Source organism: Lithobates pipiens, unplaced genomic scaffold (assembly GCF_037356315.1).
Source record: "Lithobates pipiens isolate NorthernLeopardFrog02 unplaced genomic scaffold, aLitPip1_a1.2 Scaffold_28, whole genome shotgun sequence".
NCBI lineage: Eukaryota > Metazoa > Chordata > Amphibia > Anura > Ranidae > Lithobates > Lithobates pipiens.
The window spans coordinates 191,815,323-191,839,082 of NW_027507789.1; the positions used below are offsets into that span (position 1 = coordinate 191,815,323).

The 23,760-nt window shown below is 43.8% G+C and overlaps 1 protein-coding gene across 5 annotated transcripts in view; it reads left to right on the forward strand.

Moving 5' to 3' along the window:
- KANSL1 (KAT8 regulatory NSL complex subunit 1) overlaps positions 1-23,760 on the forward strand; it is a 179,831-nt gene that overhangs the window by 14,580 nt on the left and 141,491 nt on the right. The window contains exon 1 of one of the 5 annotated variants that reach the window (XM_077460177.1): positions 6,029-6,169. The exons of the other annotated variants lie outside the window; for them this stretch is intronic. The gene's annotated coding sequence lies outside the window, so the exon portion shown is untranslated. Of the gene's footprint in view, positions 1-6,028; positions 6,170-23,760 lie in introns of those variants that run through there. 5 annotated transcript variants of the gene reach the window in all.

Genomic DNA, 23,760 nt, shown 5'->3' on the forward strand with positions numbered 1-23,760 from the left:
CATACCTTTTTGGAAGTCGATCTGACCCACTCTGACCGGATCTCCAGCGCCGGAAGCTCTGCAGAGGACACGGACGACAACGGCTGTGAAATTAATGGGAAGTGACGTCACCCATAGAGTTACTATGGGGCTTACATTGTTGTCCGTCTCCTCTGCACCCACCTACACAGTGAAGCCGCAGCTGAAAGCTCAGCGCCGGATCCATTCGGATCGGGTGAGATCAGCTTCGAAAAAGGTATGTGTACTCATTTTTTTTCTTTCCAGGGATAGAGAGGTTAGTGTTAAATCCTTGCTGTCTATAGATGCAGCGATTTTAAATTTTGCATGCACTTTCAAATGAGTTTTCTGTGCTAAAGATTAGGGGGAATTAAGACAACGTGCACTTAGTCTTTTTGCCCCTTTGCCCTGACCTAATCAAAAACACCCCCATAAATGCATACTTACCTGGACACTTTTTCAACATGAAAGCTTTCACAATTCTGTAGTCCTATTGGTTTATCAGGGTGTGCGTCCCAGTGGTGGTTTTCTAGATGCCTTATGGAATTTTTTTTTTTTTTTCTTTGGGGTTGCACCTTTCTTAACGGTGTCACTGTAGATTGTAGATGGACCTCTGATCTTTATGTATTCTTTATTTAGTTAGAATTTGGATAGAGATGTATTCTTTTGGTTTTTGATATTTTAGTAAATTATACTTTTTTTTTTTTTTTTTAACTGATTAAAGCTGAAATCCGGTGCTATTGGTTGTTTTGGCCAGATCCTTTAACATGAAGATGGTCTTGAACTTTGATCTCAGCTTTTATTGAGCTCACTTCATTGTTTTATCTGTGTGGCTGAACTTCTTTAACTTATGTCTGAATATAGACTAGTCTGCTAAAAACATTTGAGTTTATGAAATTACTTTCTCTTTCCTCTTCTCTTTTTCTTTTTATATATATATATATATATATTTTTTTTTTTTTTTGAGCCTTGATGAAGGGGAATTTTCTGGCCCCCAAAACACTGGCTGTTTTATACTTTCCTACCATAAACTGAATTTTATCATAAAAAGATAGTGGACATTTGTTTGCCATTCTTATTGGACTGACTACACTTGTATTCGTAATCTTGGTGACCCCAATTCACAAGGGGTCCTTTGTTTTGTGTCCAAACCAAGGCATTGGGCCCAAGTGATGACTACACTTATCGAAAAATCGTTTCCAGCATCTTGTCTCACCCTTTACTTTCCTTTTATTGAAGGCAGCCAATAAGTCAATGAGTATAAATAAGGAAAGCAGTATAAAAGTACATATCGGGTGTGATAATATAGTGGCAGTGTACAGATACATTGGTGCCCACACTGCATAATTGTTACAGATGTGGGATCTGGATTGCTGTTGTACAGTTTGTAAGTGAGGTTTCGGGGCGTACCTCAACTTTTTTTTTTTTTTTTTTTTTTTTTGTTTGCCTAATTTATTAAACCAGACCTCTAAGACCAACTAAAGCCCCGTACACACTATCAGATTGTCTGCTGAGTTTTTCCTTCAGATTTACCAAAACCATATAATATGAGGTCAAGCCTTAGGAGTTTCAATGTGTATGCAATCAGGCAGGCCCTTCTACTACATGGTTTTGGTAAATCTGAAGGAAAAACTCAGCAGATAATCTGATAGTGTGTACAGGGCTTAACATTCCATCTCACTACACCTTGCTCCATCACTAATCTATAACTACTGCAGTTGTAACAATCTATTGAATTTAGAGGAGCTCCAGGCTCCTGCAGAAAAAAATGTAAAGTCAGCAGCTACAAATATTGTAGCTGCTGACTTGGACACTTACTTGTCCAGGGGGCCAGTGGTGTTCTCACCCAAGCCGATTTTTCGGGTGCTGCCATCTCCATTAAGAGGACCCAAAGCATTCTGCACTCTTATTGGCCCGACTGCGGGAGAAGGCAAAGGGAGGGCTGAACTTCAGCCAAAAGTGGGGGCGGGTACCTGTCAAAACCAGGTACCCACTCCCCCCCTGCCCCCAAAAGGTGCCAAATGTGGCACCAGAGGGGGGGGGGGGGGAGGCAGACAAGTGTAGCTTCCCCTTTTAGGTGGAGCTCTGCTTTTAATAAAGCAGTTCAGTAATAAGTTACAGAAAAAAGTTTGTAAACATTAAAGAGGGATTCCACCAAAAAAAAAATATTAAAAGCCAGCAGCTATAAATACTACAGCTGCTGACTCGCTCGGCTCTCGGCTGCTGCAGTCACCATTCTAGGTGAGGGAATCAGGAAGTGAAGCGAATCGGCTTCACTTCCCGGTTCCCTACTGCGCATGCGCGAGCCGCGCCGCGCAATAGGATATCTCCGCGCTGTCACTGGGACCCGTGTGTGTCCCAGCAGACAGCGCGGCAGGGCAGGAAATGGCGTAGACTCCCACGGGAGTCTATGCCCGGAAGTGGGTAAAAATACCTGTCTTTGACAGGTATCTCCACCCCCCCTCCCCCCTGAAAGGTGTCAATTGTGACACCGGAGGGGGGGAGGGATCCGATCAGCGGAGGTTCCACTTTAGGGTGGAATCCCGCTTTAAAGGTCCATTCACACTTGTGTGTTTCGGCAATGAACGCTTAGGGCTTGTTCACACCAGATGAAGTCATGTGCTTTTTTTTTTTTTCCTGCATCAAAAACGCATGGAAATGATTATATGGGTTGCTTTGACATAGTGCACACCAGTGCAGTAAAAAGAAAAAAAAAAAATAGAACGCGCTGCATTTTTTTTCTGCACTGAACTGTGTTGAAACGTGGCAAAACAAATCAAAAACGTATTACAGCAAAGAGAATAAAACAAAAAAAAAAAAACAGGAAATATTGGTAAACAATAGGGTTAAAAATACGTTGAAAACGCACCAGAACGCTGCAAAAATGTGCACGCCGAAATGCATCCAGACTATGTTTCTGTGATGTGAACTGCCCCCAAAACACACTTTTCCACAATGCTGGCCAACACACCTGTTCTATTGGTGGTGTGAATGGCACCCCAACACACTGTACTATAGAGTACAACGCTCCACAGCAGGCATACTGTGTTTTTGTTTTGTGGTGCGTTTTGAAACCGGTAAATGCACTTTTTGATATTCGTTGTGGTACTCTGGCAGCCAGTTCCTAATGAGTTTTTTTTTTTAATGTTCCTTTCTTTCGCCTTCTCCTCGCTCGTTATAACACAATTGGAAATTATTACAAATAAATAAAACAAAAGTAAATTATTTTTTTTCCCCCCTAAGGCTCATGTCCGTAATTCTGGTCTAAGGCTCATGTCCGTAATTCCCCCCCCCCAACCTTCCTTGCAAACTCTCACAAGAGTGAGAGAGAGCTGTGTGTGATGTCATTAAGCCAGTATAACCGATCAGCCCCTACCCTGTCCACCTATAGGAGATCCCGGAAAACTCATTTATTCAGGGAAGCCTATCCCACACCCACCTAACTGTTCCCGAGCCACCCCCATCAAATCATTCTCTGCAGCTATTACCTTTTGTACCACCACCCCCTCCCTTTAGAACAGGGGTAGGGAACCTTTTTGGCTGAGAGAGCCATGAACGCCACATATTTTAAAATGTAATTCCGTGAGAACCATACGATATGTTTAAAACTAATTATTATTATTTTTTTTAATCGATGAATTGACTGATTTCAATTATAACTGTAATATCCACGTCATCTCCCCCACTGTAATATCCACATCTCCCCTACGATTGTCTGCTTGCTTACCACTACACAGGCAGGCAGATCCACAAGCAGTTGAGGCGGGTGATGATGTCAGCGCGTTGCTCACCTAGGCCGCCGCTGGGTGTACCAAGATGGCCGCAGCTCCGGAGCTAGGCCGAAGCTGTTGCCTTTCCAATGGGCTCAATCTACGGATCGGCACACCACGCAATCCGCGGATTGAGAGGTGAGAGGCAGATGCAGCCATTAAAAGGGTCACATCTGGCTCGAGAGCCATAGGTTCTCTAGCCCTGCTTTAAAATGTAAGCTCTACGAGCCGGGCCCTCCTGTACCTTTTTTGTATTGAACTGTACTGTAATTGTGTTGTCTCCCCCCCCTATACATTGTAAACGCTGCGTAAACTGTTGGCTGTTAAATCGTGTATAATAATAATAATAATAAGCCTAGGCTAATGATCAGACAAGATACAGGAAGTGGGCTGTATAAAGTATTTACTGGCTGAAAAATGTTTTACTATCCAAAGTTAATACAACAAGGGCAGAAGATTTATTTGGGTTGTAAAGGTTAAGGTGAAAAAACACCTGTCAGTGACGGACCCCCACCCCTACCTTACCTGTAGGTCCAAGAAATATCTCCTAAACCTACACGGTTTAGGAGATATTTGCCGAAAGACAGGCACCGCTGTCTACGGCTCATGCGCACTGAGCGCGGCACCCGTCAACGGGCGATATGCCGCGTGTGGCGGCTCCCATGCGCATGCGCGGGAGTGACGTCATTGAGGATTTCCTGAATGACAGCGGCGGAGCAGCGAGACCCCACCGAGAAGATGGATGCAGCGGACTACAGGGGACAGAGGTGACATCGCTGGCTCCTGTGTCAGGTAAGTGACACATAATGGACTACTATGCGATGCACAGTAGTCCATTATGCTTTACCTCTGCAGGGAATGAAAGAGGAAGTAAACTCATCAGGGTTTACTTCCCATTTAATCAAATCCAATGACACAGGCGCTGGGGGGCAATGCTGGACTCGGGAGCATCCCGCAAGTTAACACCCCCCCCCTCCCGGGAGAGCGCTTCGCCTATAGCAGTGATGGCGAACCTTGGCGCCCCAGATGTTTTGGAACTACATTTCCCATGATGCTCTTCTACACTGCAGAGTGCGTGAGCATCATGGGAAATGTAGTTCCAAAACATCAGGGGTGCCAAGGTTCGCCATCACTGGCCTAGGGGGTTATCTGATGTGGGGAGGAGCCGCAGGAGCCACCGAGGGACCCCAGAAGAGCAGGTTCGGGGGCCACTCTGTGCAAAACGAGCTGCACAGTGGAGGTAAGTATGATCTATGTTTGTGTATTTTTTGTCTTTAAAAAAAAAAAAACCTTTAGTGCCACTTCAATAGATGGAAAGATCAAAAAATGACTGAAGGTCCGCTTTAATGTGTGTAAAAATACATATCAAATCGCTTTAGTATGAATGGGCTTTGATTTTACCTGTCAGCTGCACTGTGCAAAACGCTCAGGGGTGCGATTCAGTCAATCATTTGTGACACTTTTTTTCTGGTGGTATTATGGCCGTATTAGAAAATCCTACACCAAATTCATCAAAGTTGTGCGATAGTTTTCATTCTATGTCTGACTCGTGCGACAGTCGCTGATAAGGTAAGTGAAGGTAAATAAGACCTCTTCCATATTGGAGCAAAATTCTGTCTGAGGCAATTCTGCAGCATATTCATGTACACCTTACTGACATTGACATGAATGTGTCGCAAGTTGCGCCCTTTTTTTTTTTTTTTGCACGCGCGGCAAAAAAAAATAAAAACCCCGGGTCTTTGCCTGGAAACATAAGGCTGTACATAGCGCAGGCTGACGAGGCATCGATGTGCATGAAGTGGCTAGACGTTCAGAAAGGTTACTAAGGAGACAGCAGTTAGCCCCTCTGCCGCCGGTCAGGAGGATCTGCGCCTTGTATGCATGTTGCATAATAGGTCTGATGTTCCATGAAATCCGGCATATGACACGTTGTGTTCACTTTTTCGCCCTCTTGTGGCCACAAGACGCCACCGCAGCCCCAGTGTCTCTGTACCAGCAGCAGCTGGAAGAACCATTCACAAGCACACAGGGTGGAATGGCTGTGACACTGGGAGCTGGCTTTTTCCCTTCATTTCACCCTTTACTCTCCATTCTGCTGTCGTGTGTCGGCATGGTAGATATTGAAGCTCAGGGATTGCTCAGCATTGCAGATTGGCATGCTATGTGGGTGCCAGCTGCTGGACTACATAGCCATGCTCCCCTGCAGGCTGGCATGGACTGATCCCTGGGCTGTGGGGGAGGGAGGGGAGGGGGGGAGTGTTGCAGAAGCTCACATTAGTGCAGCTTGTGTGTGGTTAGTGCAAAGCTGGAATATGAGGCAGCAGCAGCAGCGATGAACACTGAGCTCCCTGTGCTGAGGTCTGCAGCTTTTCCCTTCTCTGCACTCTTCCCTCTGGCTGCCTGTGAGTACAATGCTTTGTCCTTTCAAGCCCTTCCTTCCTTCCATGCTCCTCTATGGGCATGCCTGCCTTCACCTCTATTGTTTTGGAATTTCCCTCCATGTCAGCTTGCCATGCAAAGGATCCTCCCCACCCACCCCCCCATGGCTTTGCTGCAAAGTGCAAGCTCTGCAGTCTAAACCCCCCTCCCTCCCTTCAAGCTGCCTTTTTTCTCCTAACCGCCCAGGATTAGGACTTTTACAGATTAAATATTAATTTATGTAACTTTACTCCTGGAGCATTGTGGGATTTGTAGTCTTTTGTGGTTTAGAGTAGTACAGCATGACATGCCTTGCCTCGGCCATGTCACTAGCCATGCCTTAAACAGATCAACCCATTGTGTGTTTTTGTGAATAGATTGCTTTGGTCTGCTCACCCCCAAAACAGTTTTTTTGTTTATTTTAGCTATGTGTTGACCGCATTGCTTGGTACTGTGAGAGCTCCATACTTGCTGCTTATGGTGTTCAGTCTCACTTCTCCTGCTGCAGTGTTCAGTCTCACTCCTCCTGCTGCAGTAAGGGAGAGAGTTTCACCTCTTTATTCTCTAAACTCTGGAGTGTAAAAAAAAAAAGAGGGAGGGGGGGTGGTGAGCAGCCCAGCGTAGAAATCTCCGATCGGGAACAGCGTGGAAAAATGAATTTTGAATTCTTGGGGATTGATCCTTTAAGTCAGACATGCATGGCTTTGTACACTGCAGTATACATGCAGTTACGGAGAGCAGCAAGCCAGTGAAAACTCTCTTATGTAACCCAATTGTAGAACAAGTGAATGCACAATTGAAGGCTTTCCTTTGGCTTGTCACATCCATGTGGACTTTTTATATGCTTTTATTAAACAGATTGTGTTTGCTGCTCTTCTTTCCCCCTTAATATATTAGATTTCGGTGTGTTTTGGTAGTGCGGATACCCCCATACCATTTTACTGTTGTCACATCCAGGCCCGGCCATGCCGTGTTCCTTGGTGGCATTGGTGATCACATGGAGGGGGGAATTGGTGGGGGGCAAGACTGGGGTTTTTGCCTGTTGTACTGTGACCTCGTGGCCGCCTGCTTTGGGTGGCAGGCTGACAGTGTGCATGCTTTTGTGTTTTCCCTCTGCAGAGGAGCCGCACACCTAGGGGGCCCGAGAATTCTTATTACCAGGACAGGCTGGGCTCATTAGCATAGAGATCAAAGCCTACTCTGCTTGTTGTTGTAGTAGTGGTAGGCTCTGTGATATTCTATTATGATCGCTGACGCTCTACTACTTGACCCTGAAATTCTTTTTATTAATGGATTTGTCTCATGGGTCCTATGGGGGCTACAAGGTGTCTTTTGGGGGGGTCACAATCACTACTTGAGAGCTGGCGTTAAAGGCATATGGGATAAATTATTAATTTTTTATTATTTTTCAGGATTTATATGGTGTCAAAAAGTTTGCTCAGCACTTTACAAAATAGATGCTGAGTTACAATGCAATGCAGTATAATAGAAGAGGGTATGGAGGGCCCTACTTGTAAATATATAAGGCATTATTATTCTGCTTCATAGAAGTATTTTTATAGCACCTTCATGTTAATGTAGCACTTTACATATTGAACATTCACATCAGTCCCTTCACTCTAGGAGCTTACAATCTACTGCCCTGCCTCACATACATACATACTTGGTCAAGTCCCCCTACACACGAGCCGAATGTCGGGAGACATCAGCCGGTCTGACAGAAGCCGGCCAAACTTCTGTCGGACCAGCATGCTGGAAAACCAGCAGCCAGTGGCTGAGAGCGCTGAACGGGCTGTTCTGGTCGCAGCTTGGCCTGGGGAGGTTGCAGTACTAACATTGGATCATTAGTACAACGGCTCTAACCGGAGCTGTCAGGTTGGGTGTTGTTTTTTTTTTTTTTTTTTTTCATTCAACCCAAAAAACTATTTGTGTGTACCAGGCTTTAGGCTGGCCATACATTATACAATTTTCCATCAGATTATGAGGTCAGACCTAAACACTTTCAATGTGTATGTAATCAGGCAGGCACTTGCATTACATATTTTGAAGGTAAATCTAAAGGAAATTAAAAAAGAAAATTGTATGATGTTTGGACAGCTTTACTAGACAGAAGTCTGGTAACCTACCATCATGTCTGCATTGTGGGAGGAAACCCACACAAGTACAGGGAGAACATACAAACTCCATGCAGATGGTGTACTGACTGGGATTCAAACTGAGGACCCCAGCGCTGCAAGGCAGACATGCTAACCACTAAGCCCCTGTGCAGGTGTCTACATGTTGATTCATAACTTGAGACAGAGGTAGTATTATAGTGTATGTACACCCAAAAAACCGATTTGTTGCTTTGTGTGAACATTGTAATCTTTATAAATGTGTAAGGTTTAGTATTTATATTGTCTAAAAAAAAAAATGCATACTGCCAGCCCTGGCATGTCTCTTTCCAGGGTGACCACGCACACATGGTCTTACAGAGCAGTGATGGTGTTGTCGTCCCGCTGTGTGGCAGATGATGTACGGGGTCATGAAGAGTCTTGCTGTCCACCACCTTGGCTAAGAAAGGGAGTGGATTTTTAATATTTGTAATCTTGGCTTCACTTCTGCTGGGAAGGCATACGGAGTTGTATAAGGTTTATTGAAATGGATACAAGGTTCATTTACACCAGTCACCCGCGCATGGCTACTGTCATGTACTGTGGACAGAGCGCCCATGCTCTGATCCTGGCACATCACACTGTTTACGTTTTTTTTTTTTTCCCTCAAAACTTTATTGAAATGTCATGAGTGATATTTCTACAGTTAAGTTTACTGCTGCAGCATTGCGATTACATGGTTTTCTTCGTAACCCTCTACACTATAAAAGTAATACCCCTTTTTTATTTTTATTTATTTACTTTTTTTTGCTCAGTAAACACCACATTGACTCTGACTCTATAGTCTGACCCCATTGGAACCCAGGCATTTTGCCTCGTCTATGCCTTGGGGCTGCACTGGAAATGACAACCAGCGAATCCCTAAGGCCTCTTTCACATAGGACGGATCAGTAATGATCCGCTCGCTCAGCGGGGATCGCTCCGTTGTCCCCGCGGTGGACAGGGCGGTCCCGGCACACTGTGCCGGGACCGCCCTGCCAGCTCTCTGCTCTCCTCTATGGTGATCGGATGAGCACGGACCGTCTGTCCGTGTTCATCCGATCCGCTCTGCAGACGGATAGAAAAATAGGATTTTCCTCCGTCTGCAGAATCGGACAATTGCGGAGGCGGACAATACCGCTATCCCATAGGAATGCATGTACGGATGGATGAAATACGGACATGCTGTCCGCATGTGTGAAAGGAGCCTAATGCATCTGATGTGAAGGAGCAGATTGATCTACTGGAGAGAGGTGGAGCTTGTTTAGGACTTGTGCACACTAAATGGAGTGGTCTAGTGTGCGGACAGCCATCAGGTTTGGCTGCAGTGACTTGCGTTGTGATGCATGTTGCAGTACATCACCCAGTTTTTTTTTTTTTTTTGTTTTTTGTCAACTTTAGTGCACAAAGTAAAACTTTATTTGTGTCCCTGCACAGCAGCATGGTGTGTTGTGCTGCTACGCAGGGACAGGTGGCGGCAGCATGTCTGCATTTTTTTTTTTTGATTATTACACAGGTTTTATATAGCGCCAACAGTTTGCGCAGCGCTTAACAAAATAAAAGCAGACATTATAATTTGATACAAGAAGAATTGGAGGGCCCTGCTCATTAGTTTACAATCTAAAAAGGAAGGGTCAATTGATACAAAATGTTATGGCTGTGGAGGATAAGCTAATGGAGTAAGAACAGTGTTAGAAGCAAGATAGGCTTCTTTAAAGAGAAGGGTTTTCAGGGATCGGCTAAAGATGGCTAGATTAGGGACAGATTGGGGTAGGGAGTTCCAAAGAATGGGAGAAGCTCTGGAGAAATCCTGGAGTTGTGCATGAGAGGAGGTGACAAGGGAGCTAGAGAGTAGGAAGCGGGAGGTCTTGGGATGACCGAAGAGTGGCTTGGTTGGTATTTTGGGACTAGGTTAGTGATGTAGCTGGGGGCAGAGTTATGGATGGCTTTGTAAATTATTGTTAGCACTTATGGATTTTATTGGTTGGGTGAGTGGAAGCCAGTGCAGGGATTGGCAGAGAGGGGTGGAGGACACTGAATGGTTGGTAAGGTGGATGAGTCTGGCAGCAGCATTCATTATGGACTGAAGAGGGGATAGTCTATGTAAAGGTAATCCAATGAGGAGGGAGTTGCAGTAGTCGAGGCATTTTATTTCAGCTTGCTGCTCTGTACCTCCGGGCTCAATTGCAGTGTGAATGGGGTCCAAAGAAAACAATTGTGCCCTAGTGTTTACTGCCAATCGCCACACGTGTAAACGTGCCCTTAGATTTTCAGATGGGGGGGGTGGGTTGTTAAAAATGCACTGTTGAGCTGTGTTTTTAGCACCCTCAACCACCCCCTTAATGCAGCTTTCACTCTGAGGTGCTTTCCAGGCGCTATAGCGCTAAAAATAGCCTCTCCTCTCACTCCAGTGTGAAAAGCCTTCAGTGTGCTTTCACACTGGAGCAGGATGGTAAAAAAAAGTCCTGCAAGCAGCATCTTTGCAGCGCTGTAGGAGCAGTGTATATAAATGGGCAGTGCCGACCAACTGAAGCGGTGCTTTGCGGGCGGCTTTAACCCCTTTTCGGCCGTAAGCGGGGGTTAAAAGCACGCTGCTAAAACGCTGTTAAAAATAAATTAAATTACCGCCAATGCCTCAGTGTGAAAACAGCCTTAAGAATAAGTTTTCAGGTAAACAAAAATTAGCATTTATCTATTTTTCTTGAGGAGCTTGCAGAGCATTGCACCCAGCAGATTGCAGGGGGAAATGTCCAATTCCTGCAGACTCTCCGTATAGGTTCCTGCCCATACCTCGCAGTTATCTGATAGCAGGACGATCAATGGACTACGAGGATGCTCGCCAGCGCCCTCACAGCTCATTGAGAACTACAACCCATCAGCCATAATGGAAGACAGTACTTGTAGTCTGTTCATTCACAAGAAACTGAATGAATGACATGGCCCTGTGGACAGAGCCCCGAGTGGCCGTGCATTTTTCAGATTGACAGAAGATTCCTCGTCCATGATCACAGCGAGGGAGTGGGACAGAGGCTTTTGGAGGGGACTGAATGCCAGCCTCTTGCTACCGATTATGGGCCCTGGCATTGGAGGGAGCTACAAACATTTAGGAAGAGATTCTATTATGTAATGCAAAAGGACATTATTAAGGAGGACATGATGGGCTCAGTGGACAGGTGTATGTGAGAGGAGTGCTGATTAATGAGATCTGGAAAGCCCGGGTCTTTCACCCAATAGTTTGCTAGGAGACAAAGGTGTGTTAGTGAGCACAATAAACTATTAGGTGAAGGACCCGGGCTTTCCAGATCTCATTAATCGGCATTCCATTCACTGACACCTGTCCACTGAGTTCCAAGCTAGCAGAGACCATCGTAGCCTCCTTAATGTCCTTTTGTATTACATAGCAGAATCTCTTCCTAAATGCTTGTAGCTCCCTCCAATGCCAGGACCCATAGTCCGTAGGCAAGAGTCTGGCATTCCGTCCTCTCCAAAAGCCTCTGTCCTGGGTGAGTGTGTCACAGGGAGTATTGGGGGAGTGAGGCTGCAGCCAATGGAAAATGTAACGTGTTCCAAAGGTGAACTTTTATTTTCTTTTAAGCTGAAAAGGCAAGGAACTGCAATGTACACATGCCACGGTTGTAATGCTTTGCTTTTTTTCCCCACAGCAAAATCTAGTGCTCCAGTCACATGCGGTGGGCAGCAAGTGAGTGGCATGAATGGGGAAGCTCCGCAAACACCCCAATAACCATGTGCAATGCATGTGGTTGCAGTGCATTGGTATAGCAATTACAGGGTTAAAGAGGGTTCCAAGGAGGTGTCATTGTTTCCACGCTGTCTAATACCTCTGAAATGTGATCTGAATGCAGATTACTTTTCAGAGGGGTGGTGGTTTAGATGCAAGTTCTAGCTTCCCCTTGGGGAGAGAGAGAAAGACAGAAGAAGATAAATAGAAATCTATAGATATAGAGCATATATATCCTTTTCTATAATAGTGATATATTATAGCTGTCAGACGTATGTGTCTATATCTGTATTGTGTATGTAAAGGGGTGTATATAGAGATGTTTATATTGATAATGTATATAGGTGTATGGCTGGGATTGTGTATATAGATGGATGTATATAGGAGGTGTATGAATGGGATTGCGTATATAGAGGATGTATATAGGTGTATGGATGGGATTGTGTGTGTATATAGGAGGTGTATGGATGGGATTGTGTATACAGAGGATGTATATAGGTGTATGGATGGGATTGTGTGTGTGTATATAGGAGGTGTATGGATGGGATTGCGTATACAGAGGATGTATATAGGTGTATGGATGGGATTGTGTGTGTGTGTATATAGGAGGTGTATGGATGGGATTGTGTGTGTGTATATAGGAGGTGTATGGATGGGATTGCGTATACAGAGGATGTATATAGGTGTATGGATGGGATTGTGTGTGTGTATATAGGAGGTGTATGGATGGGATTGCGTATACAGAGGATGTATGTCTGGGATTGTGTATATAGGTGTGTGGCTGGGATAGTGTATATAGAGGGATGTGATTGGGGACTCTCTCTGGGTATCAGGTGTGATAATGAAGATTATAATCCGCTCCAGGTGTGTGCACTTCCTGCGCTGTGATTGGTCAGTTCGGGGAATGAATACATTGTAGAAGGCGGTGTGACGCGGTGATTGGCCGGCTGTCACCAGCACGTGCGTGTCTTCTGCGGCATTGGCCATTATGGGAGGGGGGGATTTGGATGTGGAATGTCTTCTCCTTGTGATTGGTGGATTTCCTCCCTATGATTCCGGTAGATCATTCTGCAGACATGTAGCCGCCTGCTCGGTGTCCGGTGGGTTCTCCCCTCCGGTTGTTCGGCGCCTGTGCGGGGTCACCGGGGTGGTGCTGTGCGGGTGTGTGTCGGGACTACACCTCCCAGCATGCTCTGCTCTCATCCCTCCGTGACATCACGCCCCTCCCTGGGTTGTTTGTGTTGTGCGCGGGAGGCTGGTGGTGCAGTCACGGCGGGTGTGCGGGCGCCCCCTGCTGGTCACACAGCGGCACTGCCTGCCAGTTCATTTATCGTGTCAACATGTTCCGCAGCGTTGTACAGAACAAAGAGTGTGCGAGGCACAGGGGGCGGAGCCTGTGAGTGCACGTCACCGATCACCCCCTCCCCCCCTCCTCCTCCCTGGAGACCCCAACCCATGTGATTGTGTATGGATTGGAGTACAGAGGACTGCGGCCACACTGGGGAGAACACCGACTTTCTATAGTGTTACCTCTCCCCATCCACATGGTATACCTTACATTTATATCTGCCTCTTCCCAGTCACATGGTATAACTGAAAATAGTATTGAACCTTCAATAGTTTTTAGGTGAATACATTGAGCACAATTTAAAAAAAAGCATTTCCTAGTAATCTGGTAGAATTATATTGTGCCCCCAGGCACTTTACAACTTTTTCTGTGTTGTTTTGGCTTTTTGCTTTCTGTGCTGATTTCCTGAACTTCTGGTCTTCACAGGAAAGGGTTAAGTGGGCAGTCTGGGGAGGGGGGAGAACAGGAAGAAGCAGAGGAGTGTTTTGCCATCCTAAGCTATGAGGCTGTGTGTTTCTATTGATGCACCCAGTGCAGGGAGACACAATTCTAGTCCCTGCATGTAAGGGTGACTCCATAGGATGCTGAAAGGAGTCGCCCTAAAACGGGAACACCGATAAAGTGGTCATGGCACTAACTTGCAGCATTCCCTGCATGAAGTTAAAAATCTTTTAGTATTTATATTACTCACCTGAGCCCTCACTCAATCCAGTGCTGTGCCCGTCTGTAGCAGCTCTCCCCACTTTTAGAGGCTTTGCTGAGAGCCTTTGGCTCCCGCTGCTGTCAGTCAAATTCACGGGACAAAGGGGTGGGGCTGAGCGGCACGGTGTCCATAGATGCTCAGGATCGAGCCCACAGGTGTGCCACCATTGGAAGCGGATTCCTATGGTGGCATACCTAGAAGAGGAGCGCTGTCGGGGGATACTCAAGAGGGAGGATCTGGGTCACTCTGAGGAAGAAGGTACTACGAAACGCGCCAGCCAATAGCGGTCCTGATGTCCTCCCCTTTGCCATCTGGAGACTGTTGGTTTCCGGACTGATTGTCACAAATAGGTGGCTTTTACAAGCAATATTTCTCCACATGGTTGTGAGTAGTTTTTACCCTTTTTTTTGTCAATAAAAATATTCACTTGGGATAATGTACTAGGCTGGAGCAACACTCCTCCTACTTTTTTTTTTTTTTTTTTTTATATTCTTGGACTTGGGTTATAAAATCCTATGTGGCTAGACCCTTTTTGTGTAATGTTACTGGGGAGTTTTGTTATACTCATTGTGTACTTTATTTTTTATGTATTTGATTGTTTAGCGCACCTTATTTTTGAATATTAGATTGATTTGCTGTTCATATCTTGCAGGAAGTTGTGGCTTGTTCTAAATATTCTATTACTTAAAATTGGTCAATAATTTTTCAGACCGTGCAGTAATAGCCCCTTTTTTTTTTTTTTTTTTTTTTTCCCCTCTTTTTTTTTTTTTTTCTACTGCGCTGACAGATCTTGTTACCAGTTGTAAGCTAGATGTTTAAAAACTGTACTAACAAAGTGTTAAAAATAAACTTTACCTCATCCCCTGTGTAAAACATTCTTCTTTTTCTTTTTTTTTTTTTCTGGTTTAAACCCCTATGCCCTTTACCCTTTTTTTTTTTTTTTTTTTTTTGCATCCACAAAAATATACACTCCCAGCCAGTCTAGCACTGCTCTTTTGCTGTTGCTCACCAGAGCCAACCTACCATCTTCTATTCCAACATCAGGAGCCACTGACAGTGTGCCATGACGCATGTGCATGTTCAGTGGTTTGATTGCGCTAAAGCCTCCTTGGATGCAAAACGAGAGTATCCCAGGAGGCTGCAGATGGCTGTGGGTTAAGGCTTCTTGTGCAGTTTAAAGTGTAACTCCACTTTCATGGAGGGGGAAACAAAAGCAACTAAAAAAATATAATTATAGCGTATACAATTGCAACACAAGTTATATTGTAATTGACCGTTAGAAAAAAGGTAATTTTTAATATCTGCAGCTGCTGTAATTTTCTGTAAATGTGATATGGTCACCTGGAGGTGTTCTATACACAGGTGGTGTACAGAACATCCCCCCCCAGATATGTCATTTCCTGCTTTTTGTGATTGGCTCACTGATTTTCCCAGAAGTCTGCACTAAGATACAAGTGAGATTTCTGGCATCCCCTGCAATAAAAATATAATTTTTGGTGAGATACTCCCAATAGGAAATTGCGTCTAAAAGGATGCTTACCCTGCAATTTTCCTCATTGGAGCCCTGCAGGTGCAGTAGCTGGTTGATAATTTTGCAACCACTCCCATACAGATTCACTTAGAACATGGACACAGACAAACACACAGGGATTTCTTCAGAATAACAAAAGGTAGGACTCTGCAACAAAGTTTAAAATCCTTGTAATGTATATAGATCACCCAAAGGGGAATGTCCTTTTCTCAACGATGGTGGAATCACTCTTTAAATTCTGGTGTATTTCCCCTGCGTGGTGAGCCCAAAGTGCTGCATACAGCCGTCCATAGACATGAATGGCTGTGCCCAGCTGTATTGGGGTGTACAGCAGTGTTTGTGTGAAGTGCAGATGTATGCAAAAGAAATAGTCGAAGATTAAATTGGATTATTTGGATCTAATAATTCCTCCTTCTCCATCCCAGTTGGGGTGTCTAGAGGTGTTATATTTGGAGTTTTGGATTATTGGAAGCAATTGTAATTTTCTAATACTTTGGGGAAATTATTTTGAGCTGACAGGCATTTGCTTCTGTGTTGTATTGGGGGGGGGGGGGGGGGGTAGTAAAACTTTCCCAGGATATGGACTTTGCCCATCAGTTGGGCAGGGGATAGGATGGTGCAGGGTTATGGTGTCCGGCAGACTGGAGTGATATTTGTGTGCCCCAAATAGAGCGCAGTAATACTTACTTACAGTTGTTAGGCTTTACAATAGAACCGGAGACCTTCACTGAAGGCCTTTAGAAAGCCAGCGAAGCCTGACTGTGAAATGATTCTGCTCCATTGTGGTCATGCCGTTATGTGTAATGCAGTTTAATTCACCCATACTGCCTGCCGTCTACAAACTGTCCTGGTCAGGGACAAGCACTCAGCTGGGAGAAACTCTCATTGCAGGCTCTTCTTCAGTTTAAGATAACAAAAAAGAGAGAGAAATTCCAGCTACATGAGACTTGCTACATGAACTTACTGGGGATTTCTTTGTCCATTGTTTTCAGTGCTGGGATCTTGTGGTGGGTATTGTTTTAGTGCAGGGCGGATCTATTTGGGTAAAGGATCCCTGTCACAAAAATAACACTGTAGTCTGATAACTGCATGCAGCTAATACCTTGGTATTTACAGATTCCTTCTGAGCTGTAGCATGAGAAGGGTTGGTGCTTTTTTTTTTTTTTTTTTTATATAACCCTTTCCTGCCTCTTCCAGGTGCCCCTTATCTGGGTCTTAACTGCCAGAGGAGAGATGGACTTCCTGATGTGATCTCTGTGATTGGCTGTCACAATAGTCATATGTCTGGGAGCCTATCCTGTTTGTTCTCATTACCCAAGATTGGGAGCTGTCTGCCATGTCTTTCTGCCACCATGAATCAATATATGTGGAATGTGAGTGTTAAGGCCGACTGCTGACTCCCTGCTGCTGCACATATATATATATGATATGGTTGGCAAGAGGTTAAAGCAGAGTTCCACCCAGAAATTATACTTCTGCTGATCGGATTCCTCCCTCCCCTCCGGTGTCACATTTGGCACCTTTCGGGGGGAGGTGATACCTGTCAAATCCAGGTATTGCTCCCACTTCTGGCAAAGTTGTGTCCAGATAACACCCCCCCTGCTGTCTCCTAGGAGACATACAGGTCCAAGAAAACAGCAGGGACCATTCAGAACACGCAGCACGACCCGCACATGCGCAGTAGGGAACCAGGAGTAAAGCCGAAAGTCTTCACTGCCTGGTCCTCCTTATCAATCTGAAGATCAGCTTTGGGTTTTCCTAGGCGGAACTCTGCTTTTAAGATCATGTAAATACTGTAAAAGTTGACCATTTTTTTAGCAGTGTTATACGCTATTGGATGAATTAACAAAGGCTGACGCAAGCAGCAAAAAAAATGGAGCAGACACTGCTCCTATTTAACAAAAGTGGTGCAAGCCGCTTTAATTGGGAGCAATCATTTCTCTGTGCTGTGTCTTACAGAGCGAGCACAGAGAGCTGGAGCTGCATGGTTCAAACCCTTTGCTGTCCCCACCTCCACTCAGCTCAGAGTTGGAAGGAGGTGGATGTTAACCCTGTGCAGACTATACACGTGCAGTGTGATCACTACATGAGCAGAGATGTAAGTGGTCCAATTAGACCATAGGACAAAGGTCCTACCTGATGGGAAGCTGTGGCAGTTTTCTATATGGGAAAACTGTTGCATTCCCTCTGCTGATTAGGGGCAGACCTACACTAGTTTCTATTTTATTCTGAAATAGAAACTGGTATAGATGGAGCAGACTGACCTGTTTACGTTCTATTAGGGCTGGTTCACACCACAAGCACCAGTATTTTATTTATTTTTTTCCTGCTTAAAAAAAGTATGGAAAGTAGGTTACTGTATTAATACTACATCTGTCTTTAAAGCCAAACATGCCTGAAGCCCCGACCTCAACCCTATTAAACACCTTTTGGGATGAATTAGAATGTTACTTTTTTCATACAACATTTAGTACTTGACCTGACAAATGTTTTTACTGAGTTGACACAAATGGGCTCTAAAATCTTCCCAAGTGTTATTGGATGTCCAACAAAGTTGTATAGGTGTGATGGTTAGCTGTTCACAAACATTTGGCAAAATGTAATTTTTTTTTAAAACCCAGTCACTGTTACTTTTGCTGGTCAGTGTAATATGTATGAAAATGGAAAAATAAACAGTCATGTCACCAAACAAGTTAATGTTATAATCCTTAACCACTTGCGGTTTTCCCCATAGTAGATTTACTGCCACAGGGCAGCTCTCCTGTGCAGAAAATAAATAAATTATATTATATATATATATATATATATATATATATATATATATATATATATATATATATATATATATATATATATATATATATATATATATATATATATATATATATATATATATAAAAATTTTAATATCTATATCTCTTGCAGGGGCCGATCTGGGGGGTGCCGGGACTGGATGTCCTCTGGCACCCGCCAGTTGTCGATTAAAACACACAGAACTAAGCTCTACCTAGGTAAACAAGTCAGATCTCTATTCTGAGAGAGGGAAAGCCCCTATTAAAAGTCCCTAACACTGTACACAAAAACACTGGCTAGGCACAAGGCTCTGTTTACACTTATGCAGTTTGAATTTTGTGGTTTTGCGCACACAATTTTGCTGCGATTTTCAATTTTTTTTTTTTTTTCTTTTTCTCTTTTTTTTTTCTCTTTTTCTTTTTCTCTTCTTTTTTTATTTTTTTTTTATTTATTTGGGCAAATTGTTGTTGGGCAGATTAAAAAAACACTAATTGTGGCAAAAATGCACTACATACTTTTCTGCAGCTTCTCCTTTGAAGTCTGTTCAACCAAGAAAGCATAAAAAAAGTACAAGACCATTTGCAAAAACACAGTGGCTAAAAAAAGCATAGATGTTAACGTGTTCCTTAGGAAATGAACTGTAGTGCGTTTCTGCAAAAAGCATAAAAAAATTTATAGGTGTAAACCAGGCCTTAAACCTTTGAACACCCCAGATGTTTAACCCCTTCCCAGCTGTGTTGTACACGGGGTACATTAAAAAAAAAATTGTCCTTACAATGAGCCTAGGTAAAATGTCGCCAGCACCCCCTGTGAGGTCCCAAAACATTGCTTTTCTATATAATCTTACAAGAATAAAGACCTTTTATATTTGTTGGTGTCGCCAGTGAGAGACATTAGTGTAGTTTTGCGTTTGCGATTTGGCCACTGATGGAAGAGATTACTCCATCCGCAACATTTAACAAAAAAGAGAGGCTAACCCGGCCTGAAATCCATTACCAACCTTAGATGCAGGTGACCAAAATATCTTGTTTAGGTATATGACTGGCAAGTTAAGACCAGTGGCTGAGCAGGACTGGACTTTACAAATGGGCCCAGGAGAGTGTCCTAGGTCACACATGTGCACCAGAACAGCAAGGATCCTCAAATGTCATCCAAAGTTTTTTATTGCAGAGAGATCACATCACAAGAGCAACGTTTCGGAGCCTCGCAGGACCTCTTGGTCATCGCAGCCTGCAAGGCTCCAAAACATTGCTCTTGTGATGTGATCTTTCTGCAATAAAAAACCTTTGGATGACGTTTGAGGCTCCTTGGTGTGCTGGGGAATATGTGCATTCTTCTGTGATGTTTCCAGTAACCAGCTAGTAGTCGCTGCAGCACCCACTATTGATGAGCCTTGTGCCCAGGAATGTGTGTAAGGGGAATATAGACAAGGTCACATATGTGGGTGCTTGTTGTCCGAGTCCTGTAGGTCTGACTGCTTCTGATTCCTATACAGATTTTAAACTTTTTTTTTTGGCCGGCATTGCCCACAACAGCCTATTGGGGTCCATTCTAGAGAAGGCAGTAAAAGGAAGAAGCAGGTTGGCAGTTTTGGCCAGTCCTTATTTTCATGTGTCCGATTCAGGGTGGATTTGATTTAAATTACTAGTAAAAAGGCTTGATTTAAATCATAATTTTTAAAGGGCAACTGTCATCTCTGTCCCAATAGCGGCTCCTCCTCTGACCCTCTGACACCGGCAGTCCCATTCACTTTAATGGGGTGGCTGGTGATGTGGCGGCAGCAGGTGATTGGATGCCCGCTAATGGGCGCTGCCATAATAGATCTGAAATGACCGGTGCTCTTTAAATGTAAGGACTCATTCTTGCTGGTAGTTAGAATCTTTAATATTTGCAAGCAAAATTAGTTTCCTATTAAGAATAATAAGCTGTTAGTAAAAAAGCGATATCAGAACAGATTTTAATCATCCAGTTTGTAGTGTACATAGATTTGCAAAGCAATGGGATAAAGGAATATTCCTGAACTTTGTTTGATCTCATGGTTACTGTGAAATTGTGTGAATACAGTGCATGTTATCTCAGTTTGCAGAGCTTGGATTGAAGGAGTTTACCAAAAAATGTAAATATTGCAGAATATACAGCCTCATGCTACATAACCAAGCTCCATTTCATGCTGAATAAACTATTAATGTATATTAAATAGAAAACTATAAATATAAAAAGAAATGGGAAAACTACAAAATGTAATCAAAATCAGTTTTTTTTTTTTTTTAAAGTGGAGGGCCACCCTAAAGAAAAGTGGGGGGAAAAAAAATGTTTTACCTCACCAGAAACCCCTGTTGCCAGGCAGTCTTCCTAATCTGCCTCTTCCTAGTCCGCGGTGATCTTCGGTCTTCTCTCCTCCTTGCGTTGTCTTCTGGGCAATGGGGCGCGCTGTGTTCTGGGAACTGTGCGTTTCCCAACACAGCACGTCCCATTCATAAAGCATCGCGTGACTTGCGCATGCACAGTAGGAAAGGGCAGTGAAGCCACAAGGCTCCACTGCCTGTTTCCCATGGTGAGGATGGCGGCCCTGGGAGCCGAGGGACGGGTCAGCCTCGGGTGCCCTGGAAAGATAAGTGTCCTTATTAACCACTTAACAACCGCCCATTGCCGATTAACGGCTTCAGGGCGGTTGTTTAAATCTGAGAGGCCGTTAATTGGGGCGCGCACACGAGAGCATCCGTGACCGCCGAGTCCAGTGGCCCCGGCGCATCACGGATCACGGTAAACGGCCGCTCATCACGGAGTGATCACTTGTAAACAAACCGGCGTCATGTTATGACGCCGGTTCCTCCCTCCCCCTCTCTGTACCGATCGGTACAGCGGAGGGGGAAGAGATCGGTGTCAGCAGCGCTGTGGGCTGCATCTGCAGTGCCCACATCGCTGCTCACCGAAATGTAACCGCTCAATTCCCTGCCAGTACTCTGCAATACCCTGCAGCACCCGCCAATACCCTGCAATGCTCTGCAACGCAATACTCTGCAACGCCATACTCTGAGATACCCAGCCATAGTCGGTGATACCCTGCAATACCCAGCCATAGACACCCCGCCGCCCTCCGGTGCTCCTACCGACTCGCCAATACGATCAAAGCCAGAATCTTTTTTAGACTTCCCAGCTTAGAGGTGAGATGCGGGGTCTTATTGACCCCATATCTCACTGTAAAGAGGACCTGTCATGCCATATTCCTATTACAAGGGATGTTTACATTCCTTGTAATAGGAATAAAAGTGATCAAAACATTTTTTTTTGGGGAAAAAAATGTCAAACTAAAATAAAGTAAAATGAACAATAAATTTTTTTATTTTTTTTTTAAAGCGCCCCTGTCCCCATGTGCTGACATGCAGAAGCGAACGCATACGTAAGTCCCGCCCACATATGAAAATGGTGTTCAAACCACACATGTGAGGTATCGCTGCGAACGTTAGAGCGAGAGCAATAATTCTAGCACTAGACCTCCTCTGTAACTCAAAACATATAACCGGTAAAAAAAAATGTTAATCGTCGCCTATGGGGATTTTTAAGTAGCGACGTTTGGCGCCATTCCACGAGCATGTGCAATTCTGAAGCGTGACATGTTAGGTATCTATTTACTCAGCGTAACTTCATCTTTCACATTATGCAAAAATTGGGCTAACTTTACTGTGTTTTTTATTTATTTTAAGCACAAAACTCGTTTTTTTTCCAAAAAAAAGCATTTGAAAAATGTCTGCGCAAATACCGTGCGAGATAAAAAGTTGCAACGACCACCATTGTATTCTCCAGGGTGTTTGCTAAAAAAAACATGTATAATGTTTTGGGATTCTATGTAATTTTCTAGCAAATAAATGATGATTTTTACATGTAGGAGAGAAATGTCAGAATTGTCCTGGGTGCTCCAGAACGCCTGATGGCGCTCCCTGCATGTTGGGCCTCTGTATGTGGCCGCACTGTGTAAAAGTCTCACACATGTGGTATCGCCGTACTCGGGAGTAATAGCAGAATGTGTTTTGGGGTGTAATTTGTGGTATGCATATGCTGTGTGTGAGAAATAAACCGATAATATGAACATTTTGGGGAAAAAAAAAAAAAGTAATAAAAAAATCTTGATTTTGCAAAGAATTGTGGGAAAAAATGACAACTTCAAAAATCTCATCATGCCTCTTACTAAATACATTGGAATGTCTTCTTTCCAAAAAGGGGTCATTTGGGGGGTATTTGTATTTTTCTGGCATGTTAGGGTCTCAAGAATTGAAATAGGCCGTCAGTACTTCGGGTGTGATCAATTTTCAGATATTGGCACCATAGCTTGTGGACTCTATAACTTTCACAAAGACCAAATAATATCCACCAATTTGTACTTATTTTTACCAAAGATATGTAGTAGTATCAATTTTGGCCAAAATTTATGAAGAAAAAATTACTAATCTGCTAAATTTTTATAACAGAAACAAAGAAAAATTCATTTTTTTACAGAATTTTCTGTATTTTTTTATTTTATAGCACAAAAAAAAAAAAACTGAGCGGTGATTAAATACCACCAAAAGAAAGCTCTATTTGTGTGAAAAAAAGGACAAAAATTTCATATAGGTCCAGTGTTGCATGACTGAGTAATTGTCATTCAAAATGTGAGAGCACCGAAAGCTGAAAATTGGTCTGGTTACTAAGGGTGTTTAAGTGCTCAGTGGTCAAGTGGTTAAAAGTCTGCAGCTATTTATTTATTTTTATTTATTAATTTTTTTTAGCTGGTGGCTTAAAAAAAAAATTCCTGCTGGAACACCCTTTAAATGGAGAAAGAAAAATAACAGATTTTTTTTTATTTTTATTTTTTTATCATTGATTTTCATCCTACCTTGGTCAGATTGGCCCAGACTGCATTAAATACCTGCCCTGAGGAAGGTTTTAAACTTTTATGGACAGTTAATGAACATTGCGCTAAGACAGCCCATTAAAAATAATGGGCTGCCAATGCACCAAACAAGTCCTGAAAATTGGATGCGACACGAACCTTGTAATGCGTTGCATTTATGACCTTCTGCAAAGTTTGTGCTTTGCTGTAATGCATTACAGGTCCAGATGAATGGTGCAATGTAACATGCACGGCACGAACGCCCACAGTGGCGCCCACGTTACCACAACACAAGGATGTGAATGGAGCCTATAAGATGTATGTGGGTTGGTAGTACAGCTTTTCAGACTGCTGATATTGTTTTAGAAGGTCCCAGACTCCTGACTTTTGTGCCGCCTTCACTACTCACTCGCTCGGTATGTGTGTGCATTCACTGGCTGCATGCTTGCTCAGCCTTGGTGA